At 33.2% G+C, this 26,230-nt stretch overlaps 2 long non-coding RNA genes across 8 annotated transcripts; both read right to left on the minus strand.

Moving 5' to 3' along the window:
* Nucleotides 1-351: 351 nt before the first annotated feature.
* On the minus strand, nt 352-25,993 carry LOC136417086 (uncharacterized). Of its 6 annotated transcripts, none has more exons than XR_010752771.1 (8): nt 25,833-25,993; nt 25,409-25,517; nt 23,689-23,815; nt 21,889-22,017; nt 20,107-20,243; nt 13,696-13,832; nt 7,344-7,477; nt 352-1,219 (listed from the first exon to the last, which is right to left on the minus strand). It is a non-coding gene; the product is annotated as an uncharacterized lncRNA (long non-coding RNA). The 6 variants fall into 6 exon arrangements; XR_010752770.1 differs by lacking the exons at nt 21,889-22,017; nt 23,689-23,815; nt 25,409-25,517; nt 25,833-25,993 and adding exons at nt 4,383-4,588; nt 4,641-4,801; nt 4,870-5,035; nt 20,562-20,720; XR_010752774.1 differs by lacking the exon at nt 21,889-22,017.
* LOC136417061 (uncharacterized) lies at nt 10,837-12,764 on the minus strand. Of its 2 annotated transcripts, none has more exons than XR_010752767.1 (3): nt 11,285-12,764; nt 11,062-11,216; nt 10,837-11,009 (listed from the first exon to the last, which is right to left on the minus strand). It is a non-coding gene; the product is annotated as an uncharacterized lncRNA (long non-coding RNA). The 2 variants fall into 2 exon arrangements; XR_010752766.1 differs by having other exon boundaries at nt 11,062-11,232.
* Nucleotides 25,994-26,230: the final 237 nt, after the last annotated feature.

The raw sequence follows: 26,230 nt of genomic DNA on the forward strand, positions 1-26,230 counted from the left end.
TGTGTCACTTTTTTTTAAATATCTAAACTATCCTCTAATTATAAATAAATAAGAGTACATGTCTTTAGAAACACTTTACTCATCTCTCAATATAATGCAGACCATGTATCTCTTCTTCATTCATAGAAACACCAATAATATCCAATAAATAAATACAAAATATCAAAGTACAAGCTCTAAATCAGTCATAATACTGCGGGGAATGTTTCCAAAAATATAGACAATACCTATAAAAAGTTACTACATTTCCACAAAATAAGACAAAAATGCATAAACCCAATCCTCTCACGAATCCCAAAAGACCACTTTCCTATTCATCGGGTAACAGGTTTAGAAATAATCTCACACAAAATCCTTCAATTCTGCTTTTATTACTTGCAGTCAGAAGAAACACCCTTCTTTTAGTTCTAAAAGCTTCTTAAAAAATAATAATAATAATAATAATAAAAAATATACAGTTACCAAATATACCACCACTCTAATGTATCACCTCGACAAATACTCTTTCGAGTCATCAAAAGTAATACAAAAAAAGTCACAAATTTAATAAATATAATATCCAGTTAGTAAATTACAAACAAAAATGTTATCAAAAATCAGTTAAATAATACATAAACCATAGAAAATTAATTGTTTCAATTTTAAATTTCATCTTTTATCAAAAATAACACATTTCATAATCATAAAATCGAAAATACACTCATTTCCTAACTAGGAACGAAAAGTTTCATTGCACTTTTACTAAATTCATTAAAAAACTAGTACCCTGCAATGTAGTTTCAAATGCTTTCATTTATTTATCCCTTAACCCCTTTTACAATTCAAAACAATCCACCATTTCTACTTACACGAGCCATGAGCAATGCTAAAGAACCACACAATATCACAAACTGTACTGCTCGAGTACCAATTACACATCTACTCGACTCTCAAATTTAGAGGAAAAAGTACAATTCACTTTTCGTTCCTCACAAAATACTCTTCTTCTCAAATCCCTCGACCTATCACTACTTCTTACTTTCATCACTTACCTACCATTGGGTCCTTCCATTTCTCCCTTTTCCTTTCTCAGTTCCTCTATGCATTTCATCTGTTTTCTCACAAAATTAATTAAGCTGCTTGAAACCTCCAATGCTTTCTTGAAGACATTGTCCCCTCGACTTCTCTTGTGGCACCTATCACCAAATGCAAGTGTTCCGAGTACTTCATCCTTCGGAATCTGAAACAATGACAATTCATAGCACCTAGTCCCATGAGACACCACATAATACACATAATAATCTTCTGAATCCATCATTCCCAACACTCCTCAGTCATAATACCTACTTTCATAGCTCGGAATGTGCAAATTCTCAAACTATGCAAATCTAAAATACAAATAATCCTCAAATACTTTGGAAAGAACCATTACTTGTTCCACAAATACCTTCATCCGCACACCCTGACAAAGTACGATGGGGTTATGTCCGAGGTGATGGAGCCATGACTCGTATAACCTCAGTTCATCTTCGAGAATGTTATGTGGAATCCTTCGACCAATTCCAATTTACACCAGTGGGTTACTTCTTGTCCCCAGTTTTCAAAAATTACTTCCGAGACAATCGACACACGTAATCAAAGCCCCAAGGAACGAATTGGGGCAGTGTGCAATTATCACCCCACACAAGTTCTCGACAATGTCTTCAAAAGTATCAAAGTTCTGGTAAACTTCAACTTTCAAATGAGTGGACCGCGTTTTCCACAATTATTATCAATGTTTTAAACAATTACACTTCTTTTCTTAAAAAATTGCCTAAATTTTCAATCGAAATCTTCAAACTTAAAAATAGTAATAAATAAATTAATATAACCTCACTCCACTCTGTCATTCCAAATCGCATGATCGAATTGCAACTTACTTCTCATCTTCTATTTCTCTCGTGTAAATTACCACGGCTGACTGCTAATGCTAACCTAAAATTCGTCAATCGAAACCCGCCAAGAATTATACACCTACAGTAAATGTACAGTGTTGGGGAAATAACTTTGCTACCTTCGTACTTCCCATTCTAATCCTGGTTAGTTCCGGTTAGCCGTTCTAATTTTCTAATTCTAAATAATAATTCCTCAATTTACAAACGGTTCTCTTTCCTGTTCAAAAGAACTCTTCGTTCCAAATAATGTTCTCGATCGTCGGTTAAATTTGACAAAGTTATTTCCCTATACCCTGTACAATTCAAGTAGAACCTACGTCCTAATAGTCTATTTCACACAAGACTAAAGCACTAATAAATTTCTAAAATAATACAAGTTATATCTCACCCACACAGTACGTGAACTACACAAAGAATCTACTACTATAGGAAACGCAGTATAAAATACTAATCAATCATAAAATGTAGTACAAATTTGGAAAAGTAAACGAACAATTCCCTACCTCTCTTTTTCTTAACTTTCCCAATTCTAATAAATCCTTTAGAACCGTAAAAGTACCTACTAGTAGTGCCAGTTTAGTGTTACCCCAATAATTTGCACACGTGGCCCACTTGTGTGCAAATTATGTGAGGCATCTTAAAAAGGCCCCTTCAGCTTACCCTCCTCTTCCCTCTTATTCTCTATTAATGTCACATTCACAAAAATTATCCTATATACATAATATCTTAATTTAAAAATCGTTCAAATTCATCTTCCTTTCAATGCTTTCTTAAGAAGACCTTATTCGCTATATCGTTTAAATTCATCCTATCACTTTGCCCACCATATTCAAACTCTCCTCAAAATAAACCGACCCTGTTATACACCTTTTTTCTTATCTCTTCTCTTCTCCAATGAATACTGCACCACAGTGCTCCAATCTCTACTTCTCACTTGACTTGTCCACTGCTGGAAATGCTTTTTTCTTCCAAGTCTTTTTCCAGTTTTTCTCATCTTTCAAAATAAATCTTATCTCCTTTCACCAGTTCCGGCCCTTCCTAAGCCTCTTTCAAATTCTCCCCTTCGCTAAATCTCCCAAGTTCGTCGTCCCTAGTTCCCGTTATATCCCTTCTAACACCTCACAATTTCGGTGAATAAATTTCGTTCACCATTTTGTCCAAGGATCCCCAAGTATTGCTTAAAATCAGACTTTTTTCCAAATATCCTCCGGGAAAAATTCCTCAAATGGCTTTTCTACGCCCTAAAGTTCCTCTACAATTTTAGGAAGCTCCTAGCTGACACATATCTAATGACTACATACTAACACTAATGAAATATAATAATGCAACTTCCCTTATTCTATCCCTCCAAACGTGTTTCTCACAAGTTACCTAATACCCTTATAAATATCACTAATTTTAATATACATATTACATATTCATTTGTTCCTTCTAAAAGCTCTAATTACTTCCTTCTGAAATACATGTACTTTCTTACTCTTATCCTTGAAATTCACAAGAAATAATCTTTACTTTCTTATTAACTATAAATACATAAATAACCTAGTGGCAAATTCTACTTTTCCAATATACATTCCTTCCCATTTTTCTTACATATGCTCAAGTTATCCTTCCATATAATAAATAATGTCCTATTCTTATGTTTAAATCCCTCCTCTTCTTTCGCACCCACCATTTACTTCTAATTCCTATCTTTTCCAATTTCTCTCAAGTTTTGCAGTTTTACATTCTATGTGCATGTTTCTGTTACATTTTTCCACCTACATCCCCTCCTTCAAAAGAAAAATTGCCTAAAAAGTCCTTTCCTATGTCCCTACCTACTTAAACTTACTATGAATATCCCTAATATCTTAACAGAATTACTTCACCTAGCATATGCATCGACAATTTCAAATACATAATTCCTGTACCTTCACACTATACTTTCCTATCTTATATAAATATTCAAATCATCTAAAAAATACAATTTACTTTCTATCCTAAATTACTACATCTTTATCCCTAACACTTAAATAATAATCACAATGTAATTCACAATTCTTACAATATCTACTAATTTAAAAATAATATGCTTTCCCTATGTGTATCTAAATAAAATCTAATCCTTAATTATTTCAAATAATACTTATAATGGTGAATCTTTCACCTTACATTTCCAAATATCAATAAAACACCATATCTACTGTGCTAAGTTACAAATTCCAAATAAAATCACCCTTTACAGTAATATGGTGCCCCAATTAAATACTCTACTTTCTCAAATTACAATTCCACAAGTCAATCCATTAGTTATGGTACAATTTTTCACACATTTCCTTTTAAATTAATCAAATATCTTTCTGATACATCACTAGACACTAGGAAATTCTTAATTCACTTTCAAAACTAAACCCACAAATTACTTATTAACTACTAGCAAAGTCCTATTCTTCTTAAGACAAAAAAGCAATCTCGTAATAGTACACTTACTTGCAATCCTCCAAATCTCAAAATCTCCTTCCTTGTGAAAAAATACTTTGGCCCTTATCTTTTTCCCTTTCCTGGGCCCCAGTCAGCTTGTTCGATCATTTTCACTTTTGCTGTTCTCGTAATTTCCTACTTCTCTCTTGCCAAAGTTCCATGTATCTATCTAGTGAGCTTCCTCTTTGCTTCCCTTATAAATCTTATTCTTTTTGCTAAGAGGAAATAAATAAACCACTGTCCTTCGATAAAACTACAAAGTACTACCTTGCTATCTTTTTGCCCTTAACTTAAGTTCTTTTGAATCCGACTACTCCCGTGAAAAATCTATCCTTCCTATCCTTGAATTTGGGCAATAATCCAACTTTCGATACAAGTTTTTGGTAAAGTTCCTTGTCTATATCTCTGGCCCCTCCGTCATTGGTGATCTGTCGAGGAAATCCACTATGATCTTAATGGTTCCATCATTTTATGTCAAAACTGTGGGGCAACCCACCTTCTTTCTTCCTAATTTGTAGGTTAAATGTTCGATCCTTCCTGCTGGGTTTTCTGTTGAAGAACCTCACTACTAATCTGGTGCTCGTAAACCTAACCTAAAAGGTATTTGCTCCAGACCCTTTCTTTCTGTGTTCTGTTTTTCCGTGAGCCCCTCCGTTTGCTTCCTGTAAATGTTTGCTTTTAGGTCTTTAATTTACCTCTTTCTTTGTAATATTTCCCGATCCACGTTTCCATTTCGAATTCCACTGTTCCAGTAAATATTATCCAAAATTCCGGTATTTCTTTACTTTTTCTTACTCTGTAAATTTCTGGATCCCAATCTTCTCATCTTGAATCCCGTAGATCATCCATTCTTTTATTTTTTAATAAATTAACGTCCAAAATTTTACTTCTTTATTTACTTTTTCGGAATACTCGTGACGATCCGAGAGGTTATCCCGTTCTCGTCTTTTACCGTTTTAACTTCCTTTCCGAACCCTTAAAAGATGGAGCCACGCGAAAAACCCACCGCTTCCAAAGAAACGAGCGTATAGACATTCGCGATTTTCACGATTCCCTTCGTCTTCATCTACTCGGGATTCGAGACCAGTTAACGGCAACGACGCATGTCGCCGCCATCTTATCGGAAAGTGCCGGGAACTAAGGCATCTTTCATGCTGGCCCCATGAAAGATTCCCGCGTTCCCCCGCTTTCTAGGGGATGGCTCCGATGTGTTCTCGACGGTGTCGTTCTGCCGAATCCGAAAAACGAGGGTGAAGACCCCCAAAGAGGGGTCGGTCCAAAGTGGCCGACTCCTCGCCAGGTTACCTGGAGGCCAATCGCCTCCACGTAACTTTGCGTCGCGTCTGTCACTTTGCCGGGCCCTCTTTGGGCCCGGTGTCGTACAGTGTTGCCGGCTTGTGCAAGAAATCCTAAAATTTTAAGAAATTCTAACCCGGATCGAAATCCCCAGTTTCCTCTGCCAACAGTTCCCAATTCCCCCTTTTCTCTCAAAATAAAAAATCATTTTTCAAACCTTCCCCAAATTCACGGTGAAATAGCACATTCGATCATATCTCAATTAGACAAAACCACCCCAGAGGTGTTTCGGGCAGTAAATGTGTTTAAAAACCACTAATAAATCGATCATGTATCAATTATTACCGTTCCTTCATCGGTATCCTTTACTACACGTGTTTCTGTTTCGAAATTTTCATAATAATTGTCAAAAGATCTATTTAAATCGAGTAAATACAAATATTCATGACCCAATAGTAATAATTGATACATCTTCGGTTTATTAGGTGTTTTTTAACACGTTTACTGCCCGAAACACCTCGAGGATGGTTTTTCCTATTTAAAATATGATGATAAATAATTTCCCTGAGCAATTAATTTGTTAAATGTGCTATTTAACCGTGAAATTCAAAGATCAAATGAAAATTAAATCGTTCATTTTCGTTTTGGGAGAAAAGGGAGGAACTGGCAACGTCGCAAAAAAAACCGCGAATCCTCATCTAGGTTAGAATTCCTTCAATTTTAGAACTTGCAATAATAAAAACACATCCATGCAATACTAAGCTAAATACTGTGGCCCACTTTTTTGTAACAAAACTTTAAGCGTACTTAGGTAATTTTAATTTAAGAAGGTTATAAATAAAAATAACCTCATTGTTCTAAAATTTTCCACACCCGAAATCTTCAAAACAAAACGTTTACGAGCCTATGTTGGTTTGAAATGTTCTTCCCAGTAATTATTCTATGTACTCTTAAAGTCCTGCTACAAAAAAGCAAAAGAACAAATCCAGATAAAAGCTGTATCATAAATCACAAAAACCTTAAGCAATCTTACCTGCAAAAATTATAACTGCATGCAAGCAAATTCGAGTGAAAGCTTCGATAAATATCAAACTTTAAAAACAATTCACTTTATTCTTATTCCACAAATAATAAAGGCCCTTTGGAATAATTAACATCTTAATAAACAATTTTTCTTTGATACCTTTAATAAGGAAACATCTTTTTCCCAAAACATTTAGTAACGAAGCTTCTTTACTGTTTAGACATCATTTTTCCCAAAAACCTTTCTTAACGAAACTTCTTTACTGTTTAAACATTAATTTTCCTAAAACATTTAGTAACGAAGCTTCTTTACGGTTTAAATATCATTTCTCCCCAAAACTTTTAATAAAAAGACAAAACATTCTTTAAAAAATTAGGTATCACTTCACCTATTTAAAATCTTAGTGGTTGTTTCCACCTCTGCTAAAAAGTACTTGCAATTTAATAGAAAACCCCAAAAGAAACTCCTTTTGAAAATAAAATCCACTTATTTTTGTATATTTACACTTTTCCTATAACCCCAGAAATATCAGAGGTGGTTCGTTTTCATATTAACACCCTGTTAAAATACTCTTTCCAATTCTTATCAATATTATTTTCGTCAACTGCTTAACCCTCAAATCTGGCACCATAAGAATTTTAAATTCCTACCTTTTTCTGTCGCCTTCGGGAACACTTCCTTTACTGGACACCTTGCACTTTCCCAGATCACACCATTTTTATCGCTGCATTCGAGGTAGACACACATACACACAATTTCACATCCTTTGGCTGCAGTTCTTGTCCTGGAAGGAAAAGAGAGGCTACTATAGCACATACTTTCCTCGAAGAATTTAATATTCAATATCCTTAAACACGAGAACTTTGAAATCTTTACATTTCATCTTGGCAAATCACACTACATGACCTCAGAATATAAGACTCAAAACAATTTGATCTTTATCAAAAAGCTGCTTTACTTGTTAGACAAATTCCTTCATCCACAGCTTGAATAACCTTACTTTGTCTTCGAGAATGTAGTCATTCCTTTAATAAGTTCCTGTACCGAGCATATTTACCCACCTGACACCCCTGGGTGAGTTGCTTCTTGTTCCCAGTTTTATAAAATAACACTTTTACACCGTAAGCACACCTAATCAAAGTCTCAAAGGACGAATTTGAGCAGTGTGCAGTTATCACCCCACCGGTTCTCCGCGATGTCTTCGAAAGTATCGGAGTTCTGGTAAATTTGTACGTTCAAGTGAATGGACGACATTTTCTACAATTATTGTTCATTTGTCGAACGATTAGACTAATTTTGTTAAAAATTAGTCATACGCCTTAACTTCTTCGAAATACAAAGTAAATATGGCGACGTAACCTCTCTCCGCTCTGTCAAAAAGTTCTTTTTGACAGAAAATGGTCGAGCTACGCGATGCGTTCCTCGCGACCTACTTTTCGTCTTCCGTTTCTCTCGTGCAAACTTCGAACGTCAATTTTCGGTGCAGATGTCGGTTCTGATGGTTCCCTCGGTACGATAACTTCCGAAAATGCGCGGGAATCATCCCGTCCTCTTTCTTTTCGTTACTTCCTCGTCTCCTTGCTTATAAAAGCAATGTTGCAATTTAATATTAATTTCGTCGTCCTTCACAAGTAACTAACGATGACACCCACTTATCCTAATTGTACGGAGTGTTAGGGAAATAACTTTCCTACTTTGATTTCTCCTTTTCTAAACAAGTATCCAAATGAAACAAACTAAAAGACACATTGCCAATTCTTCAAATGTGTCTCTCTTTTTCCAAAGAAATCAAAATAGTTACGTTTACGAATCTTCTTCCTCTTTCCTATTCCGAAGTTATTTCCCCGACACCATGTATAATTAAAATAAAATGATAATCTCTCTAACGAAAGACCAAAGCACTCGTGAAAAAATTCTTCCATTTAAAAATAATTTGTAAAACGCACAAATATAAAATACTTTTCCGTGTTTCTTCAAAACGAAATATATAGAAAAAGCATAGAAACATAAACTAGCAAATTCGCCACCTCTTTTTGTCTCTACCGTCGCAACTTTCCCAGTTCTAAAAAACCCTTTAGAACCGTGAAAATACCTGCTAGTGCCAGTTTAATGTTACCCCAATAATTTGCACACTTGGCCCACTTGTGTGCAAATTATGTGGAGCGTCCTATCATTTTAAAAAGGCTACGTCGACCTACCCTTCTTTGTCCCCTTAACTGTCTCTTTCAATGTTACATTTACAAAAGTTAAAAACTAATAAATATCCTACTTATCCCTAAATAGTATTCTAATTTAGATATAATTAAGACCATTTCTTTAAAAATCCTTAAAATCTCTAATGTTCTATAATCCATCTTCCTTTTAATGTCTTCTTAAGAAGACCTCTTTCCCCTTATCGTTCAAATTCATCCTATCACTTTCCCCACTCTCCTCGAAATAAACCAATCTTCTTAGTTGTCTTTTCTCTCCTGTCTTATACAATGACTACTGCACCTTCGTACTCCAATCTCTACTTCTCGCTTCACTTGCCTAATGCTTTTTTCCTCCAAGTCTTTTTCCAGTTCTCCTCTTTCAGGAAAAAATCTTATCTCCACCGACCATTTCCCTTCCTTCCTGAACTTCTTACAAATTTTTAAAAGCACCGAATCCCTAAATCCTCTAAATTAATCATCCCTAGTTCCAATTAGACCCCTTTTAGGACTCCACAATCTCGGTTTTTTCCCATAGTCAATTTTCCTGACTCCACAATTTCAGTCAAAACATCCTGTTCACCATTTTGTCCAAGACTCCCCAAGTTATCCTGAAAAAACAGTGTTTTTCCAAAGATCTTCCAGGAAAAATTGCCCAAATAGCTTTTCTAGCTCCTGCAAAAGCTCTTCTGGAATTTTAAGAAGCTCCCAGTTCACAATCACTACTTACTAATACTAATAAAATATAATAAAGTAATAACTTCCCTTATTCTATCATTCCAAATAGGTTTTCCGTAAATTATCTAATACCCTTATTAATATCACTAATTTTAATGTACGTTTTCATTTGTTCCTTCTAAAGCTCCTCTTATTTACCTCTCAAATATACATAAGTTCTTCCTCACCTCTACTGTTAAAATTCAAAAGTAACAATCTTTACTTTCTTATGAACTATAAATACATAAATGACCTACTGGCAAATTCTACTTTTCTAATATACATTCTTTCTCATTCATTCCCATTTTTCTTACAAATGCTCGTATTATCCTTCCATATAATAAATAAAGTCCTATTCTTATGTTTAAATCCCTACTCTTCTTTCGCATCCACCCTTCACACCTAATTGCTATCCTATCCAGTTTCTTTGAAGTTTTACGTTCTGTTTGCATGTTTCTCGTACATTTTTCCACTCCCTCAAAAGAAAAATACCCTAAGAAATCCAGTCCTATATCCCTACCTTTACTTACTATGAATACCTAATATTTTAATACAATTACTTCACTTAGCATATACATCTACAATTTCAAATTTACAATTCGAGTTTATACACATAATTTCTATATGCTCACAAAAATTATTAGTACCTTACCACTATCATTTCCTATCTTGTATAAATATTCAAATCATCTAAAAAATTAAATATCAACACTTACAAAAATGTACCTAGTTTTTTCCTATAAAAAATAATATATCCAGTTTACTTTCTATCCTTAACACTTAAATAATAATCATAATGTAATTCACAATTCCTACAATATTTACTAATTCAAAAATAATATACTTTCACTATGTGTATACAAATAAATTCTAATTTTCAATTTATAATAACACCTGTTATCTCACCTTTTAAACAAATTATGTCAAATAATACTTATAATGGTGAATTTTCCAAATATCCATGAAGCACCCTACCTCCTGTACTGACATACAAATTCAAAATAAAATTACCCTTTACGGTAGTACGGTGCTCTAATTAAACACTCTATTTTTCCAAATATTCAATTCCAAAATAATCCATAAGTTGTGGGACAATTTTTCACACAATTCCTTTTAAATTAATCAAATTTCCTTCTGATGCATCAAAATAACTAGGAAATTCCTATTCCTCTTAAGACAAAAAGCGATCTCCTAATAATCCACTTACTTGCAATTCTCCAAATCTCGATATCTCCTTCCTTGTGAAAAAATACTTTGGCTGCCTTTCTTTTTCCCTTTACTCGGCCACAGTCAGCTTTTTCGATCATTTTCACTTTTGCTGTTCTTGTAATTTCCAATTTTTGTCTTTCAAATTTCCATGTATCCAAGTAACGACTCTCTTTCCTTCCCTTATAAATCATATCCTTTTCGCTAAGAAGAAATAAATAAAGCACTATTCTTCGATAAAGCTACAATGTACTACCTTGGTATCTTTTTGCTCTTAACCTAGATTCTTTTCGGTCCTCCACTCAAAAATGTGTCTTTCCTATCGATGAATATGAGCAATAATCCAACTTTCCTTACAAATTTTGGATAAAGTTAAGTGTGTCTACCTCTGGCTCCTTCGTCATTGTTGATCTGTCGAGGAAATCCACTATAATCTTAATGGTGTATCTTATTTATATCAAATCAGTGGAGCAACCCACCTTCTTTCTTCCTAAGATCTAGGATAAACTTTCGATCTAACCTCTTAGGTTTTCCTTTGAGGACCCTCACTACTAATCTCCTGCTCGTAAACCTAACCAAAAAGGTACTTGTTCCAGACCATTTCTTTCTGTGTTCTGTTTTTTAATAACTCCCTCTGTTTGCTTTCTGGAAATGTATGCTTTTAAGTCCTTAATTTACCTTTTTGTTGTAATATTTTCCCATCCACGGTACCATTTCCAATTCCGTTGTTAGAGTAAATATTATCCAAAAATCCAGTATTTCTTTACTTTTTCTCACTCTGGAAATTTCTGGATCCCAATCTTCTGATCTTGAATCCCGCAGATAATCAATTTTCTTATTATTTAATAATTAACGTCCAAAATTTTACATCTTTATTTACTTTTTCGGAATACTCGTGACGATCTGAGAGGTTATCCCATTCTCGTCTTTTACCGTTTTAACTACCTTTCCGAACCCTTAAAAGATGGCGCCACGCGAAAAACCCACCGCTTCCAAAGAAACAAGCGTATAGACATTCGCGATTTTCACGACCCCCTTCGTCTTCTTCTACTCGGGATTCGAGACCAGTTAACGGCAGCGGCGCATGTCGCCGCCATCTTTTCGGAGAGCGCCGGGAACAAAGGCCTTATTCATGCTGGCCCCATGAATAATTCCCGCGTTCCCCCGTTCTCTAAGGGGATGACTCCGATATGTCGACGTTGTCGTTCTGCCGAATCCGAAAAACGAGGTTGAAGACCCCCAAAGAGGGGTCGGCCAAACTGGCCGACTCCTCGCCAAGTTACCTGGAGGCCAATCGCCTCCACGTAACTTTGCGTCGCGTCCGTCACTTTGTCCGGGCCCTCTTTGGGCCCGGTGCCGTACAGTGTTGCCGGCTTGTGCAAGAAATCCTAAAAATTTAAGAAATTCTAACCCGGATCAAAATCCCCAGTTTCCCCTGCAAAAATTTCCCAATTCCCCCTTTTCTCTCAAAATCATTTTCACACCTTCCCCAAACCGGGAATTCACTCATCATCATATCTCAATTAGACAAAATCACCCCCGAGTTGTTTCGGGCAGTCATGTCAATGTGTTAAAAAACCACTAATAAATCAATCATGTATCAATTATTACCATTCCTTCCTCGGTATCCTTTACTACACGTGTTTTTGTTTCCAAATTTTCATAATAATTATTAAAACAACCATTTAAATCGAATAAATGCAAATACTCATGACCTAATAGTAATAATTGATACATCTTCGGTTTCTTAGGTGTTTTTTAACACATTTACTGCCCGAAACACCTCGGGGATGGTTTTTCCTATTTAAAATAGGATGATAATTAATTTCCCTGAGCAATGAATTTGTTAAATGTGTTATTTAACCGTCAAATTCAAAGATAAAATGAAAATTAAATAATCCATTTTCGTTTTCGGAGAAAAGGGAGGAACTGGCAACGTTGCAAAAAAAACCGCGAATCCTCATCTAGGTTAGAATTCCTTCAATTTTAGAACTTGCAATAATAAAACACACCATGAAATACTAAATACACTGGCCCACCTTTTTGTAACAAAACGTTAATAGTACATAGGTCATTTTAATTTAAGAACGTTATGAAAATAACCTCATTGTTCTAAAATTTTCCACACCCGATATCTTCAAAACAAAACGTTTAGGAGCCTATGTTGGTTTGAAATGTTCTTCCAAGTAATTATTCTATGTACTCTTAAAGTCTTACTACAAAAAAGCAAAAGAACAAATTGAGGTAAAAGCTGTTTCATAAATCACAAAAACCTTAAGCAAACTTACCTGCAAAAATTATAACTGCATGCAAGCAAATTCAAGTAAAAGCTTCGATAAATATCAAAGTTTAAAAACAATTCACTTTATTCTTATTCGACAAATAATAAAGACCCTTTGGAATAATTAACTTCTTAATAAACAATTTTTCTTTGATACCTTTAATAAGGAAACATCCTTTTTCCCAAAACATTTAGTAACGAAACTTCTTTACGGCTTAAACTTCAATTTTCCCAAAACCTTTCCAGAAAACCAAAAAAATTTTTAAAAAACCTTTCAAATAAGGTATCACTCAATCTTGCTACCTATTTACAATTTCCAATTTTATTCTTACTGGTTCTTTCCCTTCGTACTAGAAAGTACTTGCAATTTAATAAAAAAACACCAAAAGAATGTCCCCCTTCAAAATAAAATCCCCTTATTTTTGTATATTTACACTTTTTCTATAATCCCAGAAATATCAAATGTGATTCGTTCTCAAATTAACTCACTGTTTTAATACTCTTTCGATTCGTTTTGAATATAAATTGTTTCTTTGATAACAATTATATTCTTCCTTTGCATAGTAACACTCCCTCAAATCTAGCAGCATAAAAATTTTAAATTCCTACCTTTTTCTGTCGCCGTCAGCTATACTTCCACCAGCAAACAGCTTCCACTTTCGGAGATGGCACGATCATTTCACTGCATTTGGGACGAACACAGACACACACACACTATTTCACATCCTTTGGCTGCAGTTCTTGTCCTGGAAAGAAAAGAGAGGCAGCTATAGTACATAGGTTTCCACGAAGAATATAATATTCAATACCATTACTTAAACACCAGAACGTTGGAATCTTTGCAACTCACATTAAATAACCTCATAGTACAAGTACCGGTTGACTCAAAACAATCAGATCTTTATCAAAAGGCTGCTTTACATTTTAAACAAATTAAGACACAGTTATGTTCAACTTAATATAACCACAGCTCTTATAACCTTAGTTTACCTTCGAGAAGTCAATCGATCGTTTAATAAGTTCGTGCACTAAGCATATCTACCCACCTTGGCCCCCGCACATCACACCTCTGGGTTGCTTCTTGTTGCCAGTTTTATAATACTTTTACACCGTAAATACACGTAATCAAAGTTTCAAACGACGAATTTGGGCAGTGTGCAGTTATCACCCCACGAATTCTCGACCGTGTCTTCCAAAGTATCAAAGTTCTGGTAAATTTGTACGTTCAAGTGAATGGACGACATTTTCGACAATTATTGTTCATTTTTTAAACAATTCGACCTCTTTTCTTAAAAAATAGCTTAAATGTTTAATCGAAATCTTCAAAGTTAAAAGTAGTAATAAATAAAGCAATATAACCTCACTCTGCCCTGTCGTTCAAATTCGTACGATCCCGCTGCGACCTACTTTTCATCTTCTATTTCTCTCGTGTAAAATTCCACAGCTGACTACTAATGATTCAACTTCGAATGGCCATTTTAAATGACTCAGTTTAATAGTTCCCTTCTTTACGACGACGTCCAAAAATTAAATCTCCTCAAATATCACGGTAATTTCCCTATTTGCTTTACTTTCTCATTAAATACAAAAGCAACGTTACGTTTCTAGCTTCGTCAATCCCACAACTCGCCGAGGATTACACGCACCCGCCGTAAATATACAGTATAATATACAGTGTTAGGGAAATAACTTTGCTACCTTCGTACTTCCCATTCTAATCCTGGTTAGTTCGGGTTAGCCATTCTAATTTTCTAATTCTAAATAATAATTCGTCAATTTACAAACGTTTCTCTTTCCTGTTCAAAAGAACTCTTCGTTCCAAATAATGTTCTCGATCGTCGATTAAATTTGACAAAGTTATTTCCCTATACCCTGTATAATTAAAATAGAACATACGTCCTACTTTTCTATCTCACAAAAGGTTAAACACTAATAAAATTCCGAAATAATACAAATTATATCTCACCAGCACAGTGTGTAGACTACATAAAGAATCTACTACTGTAGGAAACAAAGTATAAAATATTAATCAATCATAAAATGTAGTAAAAACACGAAAAAGCAGACTAGCAAATTCCCAGTTCTAATAAATCCTTTAGAACCGTGATAGTACCTGTTGGTGCCAGTTTAATGTTATCCCAATAATTTGCACACTTGGCCCACTTGTGTGTAAATTATGTGGAGCATCCTATTATCTTAAAAAGGCTACGTCAGCCTACCCTCCTCTGTCCCTCTTATTATCTCTTTTGCGTTAGTTTACAATTACAAAAGTTAAAAACTAATAAATATCCTACTTATACGTAAAAAACACTATAAAAAATTATCATACATAATGTTAATTTAGAAACAATTAAAATAATTTCTTTAAAAATCTTTCAAATCTATAACGTTCTATAATCCATCTTCCTTTTAATATTTTCTTAAGAACACCTCATTTGCCATATCGTCCAAATTCATCCCTTTATTTTACACACAATTCCACTTGTTCAAACCCTCCTCAAAATAAACCAATCTTGTTTTCCACCTTCTCTCTTATATCTTCTCCAATGAATATTGCACCCCCGTGCAATCTCTACTTCTCACTTGACTTGTCCAATGCTTTTTCTTCCAAGTCTTTTTCCAGCCCTTCCTGAGCTGCTTAGAAATTTCCAAAAACACCAAATCGCTAAACCTTCCAAATTCGTCGTCCCTAATTCCACTTAGACTTCACAATTTCGGTTTTTTCCAATAGTTAATTTTCCTAACTTCACGGTTCCAGTGAATACATTTCGTTCACCATTTTGTCCCAGAATCCCCAAGTTATCCTTAAAAAACAGTATTTTTCCAAAGATCTTCCGAAGAAAATCGCCCGAATGGCTTTTCTAAGCCCTAAAGTTCCTCTACAATTTTAGGAAGCTCCTAGTTGGCAATGACTACATACTAACACTAATAAAATGTAATAATGTAACTTTCCTTATTCTATCCTTCCAAACAAGTTTTCCATAAGTTACCTAATACCTTTATTAATATCGTTAATTTTAATATGCTTGCTCATTTGTTCCTTCTGAAAGCTCTTCTTACTTCCCTCTGAAATAATTGTTCTTTCTTAGTCTTATCCTTGAAATCCAGGAGAAATAATCTACTAACAAATTTCTCTCTTCTTTTATGCAGCTATTTGCATTCCCTCCCGTTCTTCTTACATGTCTTTATATTATCCCTCCATATAACAAATAAAGTCCTATTTTTGTGTTTAAATCTCTCATCTTCTTTCGCATCCACCGTTTACTCCTAATTGCTATCCTACCCAGTGTTTCTTTAAAGTTTTACATTCTATATGCATGTTTCTCGTACATTTTTCCACCTACCTCCCCTCCGTATCTTTTACCTCCCTCAAAAGAAAAATACCCTGAGAAATCCTGTACTATATCCCTACCTTTACTTACTATGAATACCTAATATTTTCACAGAATTACTTCACATAACATATACATCTACAATTTTATTTTATGCACATAATTCCTATATTGTGACAAAAATCATTAGTACCTTTACACTATTTCTTCTTACCTTATATAAATATTAAAATCTTCTAAAAAATTAAATATCAATACTTACAGAAATCTATCTAATTTTTCTCCTTAAAAAATAATATACACAGTTAATTTTCTATCTTAAATTACTACATCCTCCTTACCTATAACACTTAAATAATAATCACAATTTAATTTCCTACAATATCTACTAATGTAACAATATATTTTCACCATTTCTACATAAATCAATTTTAATCTTCAATGTGTAATACCTTCTGTTGTCTCTTACCTTTTAAATAAATTATTTCCAATAAGACAAATAATACTTATAATGGTGAATTTTCCAAATATCCATAAAACACCCTACCTACTATACTCACATACAAATTCAAAATAAAATTACCCTTTCCGGTAGTACGGTGCTCCAATTAAATACTCTATTTTCTCAAATATTCAATTCCAAAATAATCCATAAGTTATGATACAATTTTTCACACAATTCCTTTTAAATTAATCAAATGTCCTTCTGATGCATCAAAATAACTAAGAAATTCCTATTCCTCTTAAGACAAAAAGCGGTCTCCTAATAATCCACTTACTTGCAATCCTCCAAATCTCGATATCTCCTTCCTTGTGAAAAAATACTTTGGCTGCCTTTCTTTTTCCCTTTACTCGGCCCCAGTCAGCTTATTCGATCATTTTCACTTTTGCTGTTCTTGTAATTTCCTATTTTTGTCTTTCAAAATTCCATGTATCCAAGTAACCACCCTCTTTCCTTCCCTTATAAATCATATCCTTTTCGCTAAGAAGAAATAAATAAAGCACTATTCTTCGATAAAGCTACAATGTACTACCTAGGTATCTTTTTGCTCTTAACCTAGATTCTTTTCGGTCCTCCACTCAAAAATGTGTCTTTCCTATCGATGGATACGAGCAATAATCCAACTTTCCTTACAAATTTTGGATAAAGTTAAGTGTGTCTACCTCTGGCTCCTTGGTCATTGTTGATCTGTCGAGGAAATCCTCTATAATCTTAATGGTTTAATCTTATTTATATCAAATCTGAGGAGCAACCGACCTTCTTTCTTCCTAATGTGTAGGTTAAACGTTCGGTCCATCCTTTTAGGTTTTCTCTTGAAAATCCTCACTACTAATCTCGTACTCGTAAACCTAACCAAAAAGGTACTTGTTCCAGACCCATTCTTTCTGTGTTCCCTTTTTTAATACGTCCCTCCGTTTGCTTCCTGGAAATGTATGCTTTTAGATCTTTAATTTACCTCTTTGTTGTAATATTTCCCCATCCACGGTACCATTTCAAATTCCACTGTTAGAGTAAATTTTATGGAAAAATCCAGTATTTCTTTACTTTCTTCTTACTTTGTAAATTTGTGGATCGCAATCTTCTAATCTTGAATCCCGTAGATAATCAATTCTTTTATTTTTTAATAATTAACTTCCAAAATTTTCCATCTTCATTTACTTTTTCCAGACACTCTTGACGATCCGAGAGGTTATCCCATTCTCGTCTTTTACCGTTTTAACTACCTTTCCGAACCCTTAAAAGATGGAGCCACGCGAAAAACCCACCGCTTCCAAAGAAACAAGTGTATAGACATTCGCGCTTTTGCCGATTCCCACCGTCTTCATCTACTCGGGATTCGAGACCAGTTAACGGCAGCGGCGCATGTCGCCGCCATCTTTTCGGAAAGCGCCGGGAACAAAGGCCTTATTCATGCTGGCCCCATGAATAATTCCCGCGTTCCCCCGCTCTCTAAGGGGATGACTCCGATATGTCGACGTTGTCGTTCTGCCGAATCCGAAAAACGAGGTTGAAGACCCCCAAAGAGGGGTCGGCCAAACTGGCCGACTCCTCGCCAAGTTACCTGGAGGCCAATCGCCTCCACGTAACTTTGCGTCGCGTCCGTCACTTTGTCCGGGCCCTCTTTGGGCCCGGTGCCGTACAGTGTTGCCGGCTTGTGCAAAAAATCCTAAAGTTTTAAGAAATTCTAACCCGGATGAAAATCCCCAGTTTTCTCTGCAAAAATATCCCCCATTCCCCCCCTTTCTCTCAAAAATTATCATTTTCACACCTTCCCCAAACCGGGAATTCATTCATCATCATATCTCAATTAGACAAAATCACCCCCGAGTTGTTTCGGGCAGTAAATGTGTTAAAAAACCACTAATAAATCAATCATGTATCAATTATTACTATTCCTTCCTCGGTATCCTTTACTACACGTGTTTTTGTTTCCAAATTTTCATAATAATTATTAAAACAACCATTTAAATCGAGTAAATGCAAATACTCATGACCTAATAGTAATAATTGATACATCATCGGTTTCTTAGGTGTTTTTTAACACATTTACTGCCCGAAACACCTCTGGGATGGTTTTTCCTATTTAAAATATGATGATAAATAATTTCCCTGAACAATGAATTTGTTAATGTGCTATTTCACCGTGAAATTCAAAGATCAAATGAAAATTAAATCATTCATTTTCGTTTTGGGAGAAAAGGGAGGAACTGGCAACGTCGCAAAAAAAACCGCGAATCTTCATCTAGGTTAGAATTCCTTCAATTTTAGAACTTGCAATAATAAAACACAACATGAAATACTAAATACAGTGGCCCACTTTTTTGTAACAAAACGTTAATAGTACATAGGTAATTTTAATTTAAGAACGTTATGAAAATAACCTCATTGTTCTAAAATTTTCCACATCCAATATCTTCAAAACCAAACGTTTACGAGCCTATGTTGGTATGAAATGTTCTTCCAAGTAATTATTCTATGCACTCTTAAAGTCCTGCTACAAAAAAGCAAAAGAACAAATCGAGGTAAAAGCTGTATGATAAATCACAAAAACCTTAAGCAAACTTACCTGCAAAAATTACAACTACTTGCAAACAAATTCAAGTAAAAGCTTCCATAAATATCAAAGTTTAAAAACAATTCACTTTATCATTATTTAACAAATAATAAACACCCTTTGGAATAATTAACCGCTTAATAAACAATTTTTCTTCCGTACCCTTAATAACGAAACATGATTTTTCCCAAAACCTTTTATAAGAAAACTTCTTTACAGTTTAGACATCATTTTTCCCAAAAACCTTTCTTAACGAAACTTCTTTACAGCTTAAACTTCAATTTTCCCAAAACCTTTCAATAAAACGAAAAAAAATAAATAAAAAAATTAGATATCACTCAACCTATTTAAAATCTTAGTGATTGTTCCCATCCCTACTAGAAAGTATTTGCAATTTAATACCAAACCCCAAAAGAAAGTCCCCCTTGGAAATAAAATCCTCTTATTTTTGTATATTAACACCTTTTCTATAATCCCAGAAATATCAAGTGGTTCGTTTCCAAATTAATACACTGTTGTAATACTCTTTCAATTCTTTTCGATATAAATTCCTTCTTTAATAACAATTATTTTCTTTCGTTGCATAGTAACTTTCCTTCAAATCTAACACCATAAAAATTTTAAATTCCTACCTTTTTCTGTCGCCATCAGCAATACTTCCACCAGCAAACAGTTTCCACTTTCTGAGATGACACAATCATTTCACTGCATTCCGAGTGGACACACACACGCACACACAATTTCACATCCTTTTGCTGCGGTTCTTGTCCTGAAAAGAAAAGAGAGGCAACTATAGTACATACGTTTTACACGAAGAATATAATATTCAATAGCATTAGTTAAACACAAGAATATTGGGATCTCACCAATCTTGCAACTCAACACTAGACAACCTCAAATTACAAGTACAAGTTGAATCATAACAGTATGATCTTTATCAAAAAGCTGCTTTAAGGCGGTACCCAAAATAAGTTTTCCTTGCGTTAGAAAAAAGTCAAATTTATCTAATCTGCGAATACTACAATAGTTATTGAAAGTTGACAATTACTAAAAACTCCTTTGACAATTAGTTTCTTCTCTTTCTTACCTCTTAATTTCTAATTCCACGGATATTCTATGGATCGACTAAGATGACACCACTTTTATTGTTGTGCTTTTCAATTTTAAATTCCACATTTTCTTTTCAAACGCACGCTTTTAAGTTAATTTGTTAATTTCCACATTTCGATATAAATAAACAAACGAAAAACTCTTACAGTACAATTATAAAAAAATGTCATTATTGTCATGCACGATGTGCAGAAAATTACCACAAACAAGAAATCTACAAGATTACACGAAGAAGAAATCTGCAAAACCACACAAAGAAGAAACTTGCAATGCAGACTCCCAGATGGCGCCACACATAAAAATCTCTTCTCTCGCATCCACCATTTAATCCTAATTGGTTCTGCTATGAATACCCATTGTCTTAACGCAATTATTTCACATAACATATGCATTAAGCAATTCCAAATTTACAATTCTATTTTATACGCATAACTCCTGTATCGTGATAAAAATCATTAGTACCTTTGCACTATGTGTTCTTATCTTATATACATATTAAAATCATCTAAAAAATTAAATATGAATACCTACCGAATCTGCTTAAAAATAATATATAGTCTATTTTCTATCTTAAATTACTACATATTCCTGATCCATAACACTCAAATAATAATTACGATAAAACGTTAATATTTCATAGGTAAATTTATTTTAAGAAAGTATGAAAAATAATTAAAATTTCTTCTAAAGTTTTCCACACCCGATATCTTTAAAACAAAACGTTTATGAACCTATATTGGTATGAAACGTTCTTAAAAGTAATTATTCTATTCATTTTTAAAGTCTTACTACAAAAAAGTAAAAAAACAAATTAAATGTGACATCTATATAATAATTCAAAACAAGCCTTAAGTGAACTTACCTGGAAAAATTATAACTACATGTAAAGAAATTCAAGTAAAAGCTTCTATAAATATCAAACTTTAAAAACAATTCACTTTATTCTTATTTAACAATTATCATTTTTCCCAAAAAACCTTTCAAATTAGGTATCACTCAACTTTGCTACTCATTTTAAATCTTAGTGGTTTTTTTCACCCCTACTAAAAAGTACTTCCAATTTAATTAAAAAATCCCAAAGAAAAACATCCCCCTTGAAAATAAAATCCTCTTATTTTTGTATATTAACACATTTTCTATAATCCCAGAAATATCAAAAGTGGTTCGTTTCCAAATTAATACACTGTTGTAATACTCGTTCAATTCATTTTCGATATAAATTACTTCTTTGATAACAATTATTTTCTTTCGTTGCATAGTAACTCTCATTCAAATCTAGCACCATAAAAATTTTAAATTCCTACCTTTTTTTGTCCCGTCAGCAATACTTCTACTAACAGAGAGCTCCCACTTTTCAAGATGACACAATCTTTGTCGCGGAATTCAGGGTGGACACACACACAATTTCATATCCTTTGGCTGAAGTTCTTGTCCTAAAAAGAAAATACAGTCGGCTATAGTACATACATTTCCACGAACAATGTAATATTCAATATCGTTAATTAAACACAAGAACATTGGAATCTAACCAATCTTGCAACTCACTCTAGATAACCTCGAACTATAAGTACAAGTTGAGTCAAAATAATATAATCTTTATGAAAAAACTTTTTTATAAAGGTACCAAAAATAAGTTTTCATTACATTAGAAAAAAAGAGAAATTTATTTAATCTATAAATTATACAATAGTTATTGAAAGTGGAGAATTACTAAAAACTCCTTTGACAATGAGTTTGTTTCTTTCTTACCTCCTAATTTCTAATTCTACAGATATTCTGTCGATCGACTGAGATGACACCACTTTTGTATTTTGCTTTTCAATTTTAAATTCCACATTTTCATTTAACGCACGCTTTTAAGTTAATTTCTACATTTCATTTAATATAAATAAAAAAACAAAAAACTCTCAGGATACAATTACTGAAAAATGTCATTATTGTCATGCACGATGTACAGAAAATTACCACAAACAAGAAATCTACAAGTACACACGAAGAAGAAATCTGCAAAGAGACACCAAAAAGAATTCTGTAAAATCGCACAAAGAAGAAACTTGCAACCCAGGTTCCCAGATGACGCCACACATAAAAAATCTCTCTTCTTTCGCATCCACCATTTAATCCTAATTGGTCCTGCTATGAATACCCAATGTCTTGACACGATTATTTCACATAACGTACGCATCAAACAATTCCAAATTTACAATTCTATTTTATACACTTAACTCTTGTATCGTGATAAAAATCATTATTACCTTAGCACTATGTGTTCTTATCTTATATACATATTAAAATCATCTAAAAAATTAAATATTAATACCTACCGAATCTCCTTAAAAATAATATATAGTTCATTTTCTATCTTAAATGACTACATATTCCTGATCCATAACACTTAAATAATAATTACGACAAAACGTTGATAGTTCATAGGTAAATTTATTTTAAGAAAGTTAAGAAAAATAATTAAAATTTCTTCTAAAATTTTCCACACCCGATATCTTTAAAACAAAAGGTTTATGAACCTATATTGATATGAAACGTTCTTAAAAGTAATTATTCTATTCACTTTTAAAGTCTTACTACAAAAAATTTAAAAAATAAATTAAACGTGACATCTATATAATAATTCACAACAAGCCTTAAGTGAACTTACCTGGAAAAATTATAACTACATGTAAAGAATTCAAGTAAAAGCTTCTATAAATATCAAACTTTAAAAACAATTCACTTTATTCTTGTTTAACAATTATCATTTTTCCCAAAAAACCTTTCAAATTAGGTATCACTCAACCTTGCTACTCATTTAAAATTCCCAATTTAAATCTTAGTGGTTTTTTCCACCCCTGCTAAAAAGTACTTTCAATTTAATTAAAAAAACCCAAAAAAACATCCCCCTTGAAAATAAAATCCATTTATTTTTGTATATTACCACATTTTCTATAATCCCAGAAATATCAAAAGTGGTTCATTTTCAAATTAACTCACTGTTGTAATATTCATACAATTTTGAATATAAATTATTTCTTTGATAACGATTATTTTCATCAATTGCATGGTGACTCTCATTCACATCTAACACCATAAAAATTTTAAATTCCTACCTTTTTCTGTCGCCGTCAGGAATACTTCCACTAACAGGCAACTTGCACTTTCCTAGATATGGTACAATCTTTTTCGCTGCATTCAAAGTAGAACCACAATTTCATATCTTTGGCTGCAGTCCTTGTCCTGAAAAGAAGAGACAAGCAGCTATAGTACGTATCTTTCTATGAAGAATGTAATATTCAAAATATCATTAATTAAACACAAGAGTATTGGAATCCCACTAATATTGTAACTCACAGGAGATAACCTGCAATGACAAGTACAAGTTGAGGCAAAACAATGATCTTTATGAAAAAACTTTTTTATGACGGTACCAAAAATAAGTTTTGATTGCATTAGAAAAAAGGGATATTTATTAATAGTTTGTATGGTCTGTAAGTATTAGAATAGGTATTGGAAATGGAGAATTATTGAAAACTCCTTCGGCAATGGGTTTCTTTTCTTTCTTACCTCCTAGTTCCTAATTCCACAGACATTCTATCGATCGACTAAGATGACACCACTTTTGTTTTTTGCTTTTCAAGTTTAAATTCCATATTTTCCGTTCAAACGCACACTTTTAAGTTAATTTTCACATTTCAATTAATATGAACAAACGAAAAACTCTCACAGCACAATTACTGAAAAATGTCATTATTGTTATGCATGATGAACAGAAAATTCCTATAAACAAGAAATCTACAAATGCACACGAAACAGAAATCTGTAAAAGCACAGAAAAAAGAAATCTACAAGTATACACAAAGAGAAAAATTTATAACCCACGCTCCCAGATGGCGCCACCCCTAAAAATTCTTCTTTCGCATCCACCATTTAATCCAAATTGATCCCGCTATGAATACCTTATGTCTTGACACAATTATTTTACATAACATATGCATCAACAATTCCAAATTTACAATTCTATGTTATACACATAACTCCTGTATCGTCACAAAAATCGTTAGTACTTTTACATTATGTATTCTTATATACATATTAAAATCATCTAAAAACTTAAATATCAATACGTACAGAAATGTATCTAATTTTTCCCCTTAAAAAATAATATATCACCGGTATCTTTAAAACGATGCGTTTATGGGCCTATATTATTTTATAATTGTTCTATCCACTGTTAAAGTTCTACTACAAAAAAAGTAAAAGAACAAATGAACGTGAAATCTGTTTAATAATTCATGTTAAACCTTAACTGAACGTACTTGAAAGAATTAAAGCTGCGTGTAAGGAAATTTAAGTAAAGGCTTCTATAAATATTAAAGTTTAAAAGCGATTAACTTTATCCTTATTTAACAAATAATAAACGCTATTTAGAATAATTAAGATCTTAATAAACAACTTTTTTCCAATACAATTGATAATAAAGCTTGTTTATACTTTGGATGTGATTTTTTAAAAATCTCTCAATGAAAGAAAAGATATTTTTGGAAAGGTAAATAAAACACCTTTCAAGTGGGGTATAATTCAAACTCCATTAGTGGATGCATGCAATTTATTAAAGAACCCTAAAAGAATATTCCCCTTGAAAATAAAATCGACGTGTTTTGGTATATTTACGTATTTTCTGTAATCGCTAAAGGTTCGTTTTCAAATTGATATACTGTATTGTAATAGTGGTTCAATTCATTTTATATATAAATTGTTTATTCGATAACAAGTTTCTTCAGTTGCATAACTTTAACTGAAGTCTAGCACTGTAAAAATTCAAATTTTTACCTTTTTACATCAACGTCAGGAATGCCTCCACTGTCGAGGCTGGTAGAATCTTTTTCGCCGCATTCTGATTGGAACGACAATTTCATATCTTTTGGCTGCAGTTTTTGTGCTAAAAAGAAGACAGGCAGCTATAGTACGTACCATTCCACGAAGAATGTAATATTTGATATCGTTAATTATACACAAGAGTATTGGAATCTCACTAATCTTGCAACTCACTCTAGATAACCTCGAACTATAAGTACAAGTTGAGTCAAAATAATATAATCTTTATGAAAAAACTTTTTTATAAAGGTACCAAAAATAAGTTTTCATTACGTTACAAAAAAAAAGAAATTTATTTAATCTATAAATTATACAATAGTTATTGAAGGTGGAGAATTACTAAAAACTCCTTGGACAATGAGTTTTGTTTCTTTCTTACCTCCTAATTTCTAATTCCACAGATATTCTATCGATCGACTAAGATGACACCTCTTTTATTTTTTGCTTTTCAATTTTAAATTCCATATTTTCCTTTCAAACGCACGCGTTTATGTTAATTTGTTAATTTCCACATTTCAATATAAATAAACAAACGAAAAACTCTTACAGTACAATTATTAGAAAAATGTCATTATTGTCATGCATGATGTACAGAAATTTACCACAAACAAGAAATCTACAAGTTTACACGAAGAAGAAATCTGCAAAAACACACCAAAAAGAAATCTGCAAAACCTCACAAAGAAGAAACTTGCAACGCAGACTCCCAGATAGCGCCACACATAAAAATATCTTCTCTCGCATCCACCATTAAATCCTAATTGGTTCTGCTATGAA

This window comes from Euwallacea similis, chromosome 26 (assembly GCF_039881205.1).
Source record: "Euwallacea similis isolate ESF13 chromosome 26, ESF131.1, whole genome shotgun sequence".
NCBI lineage: Eukaryota > Metazoa > Arthropoda > Insecta > Coleoptera > Curculionidae > Euwallacea > Euwallacea similis.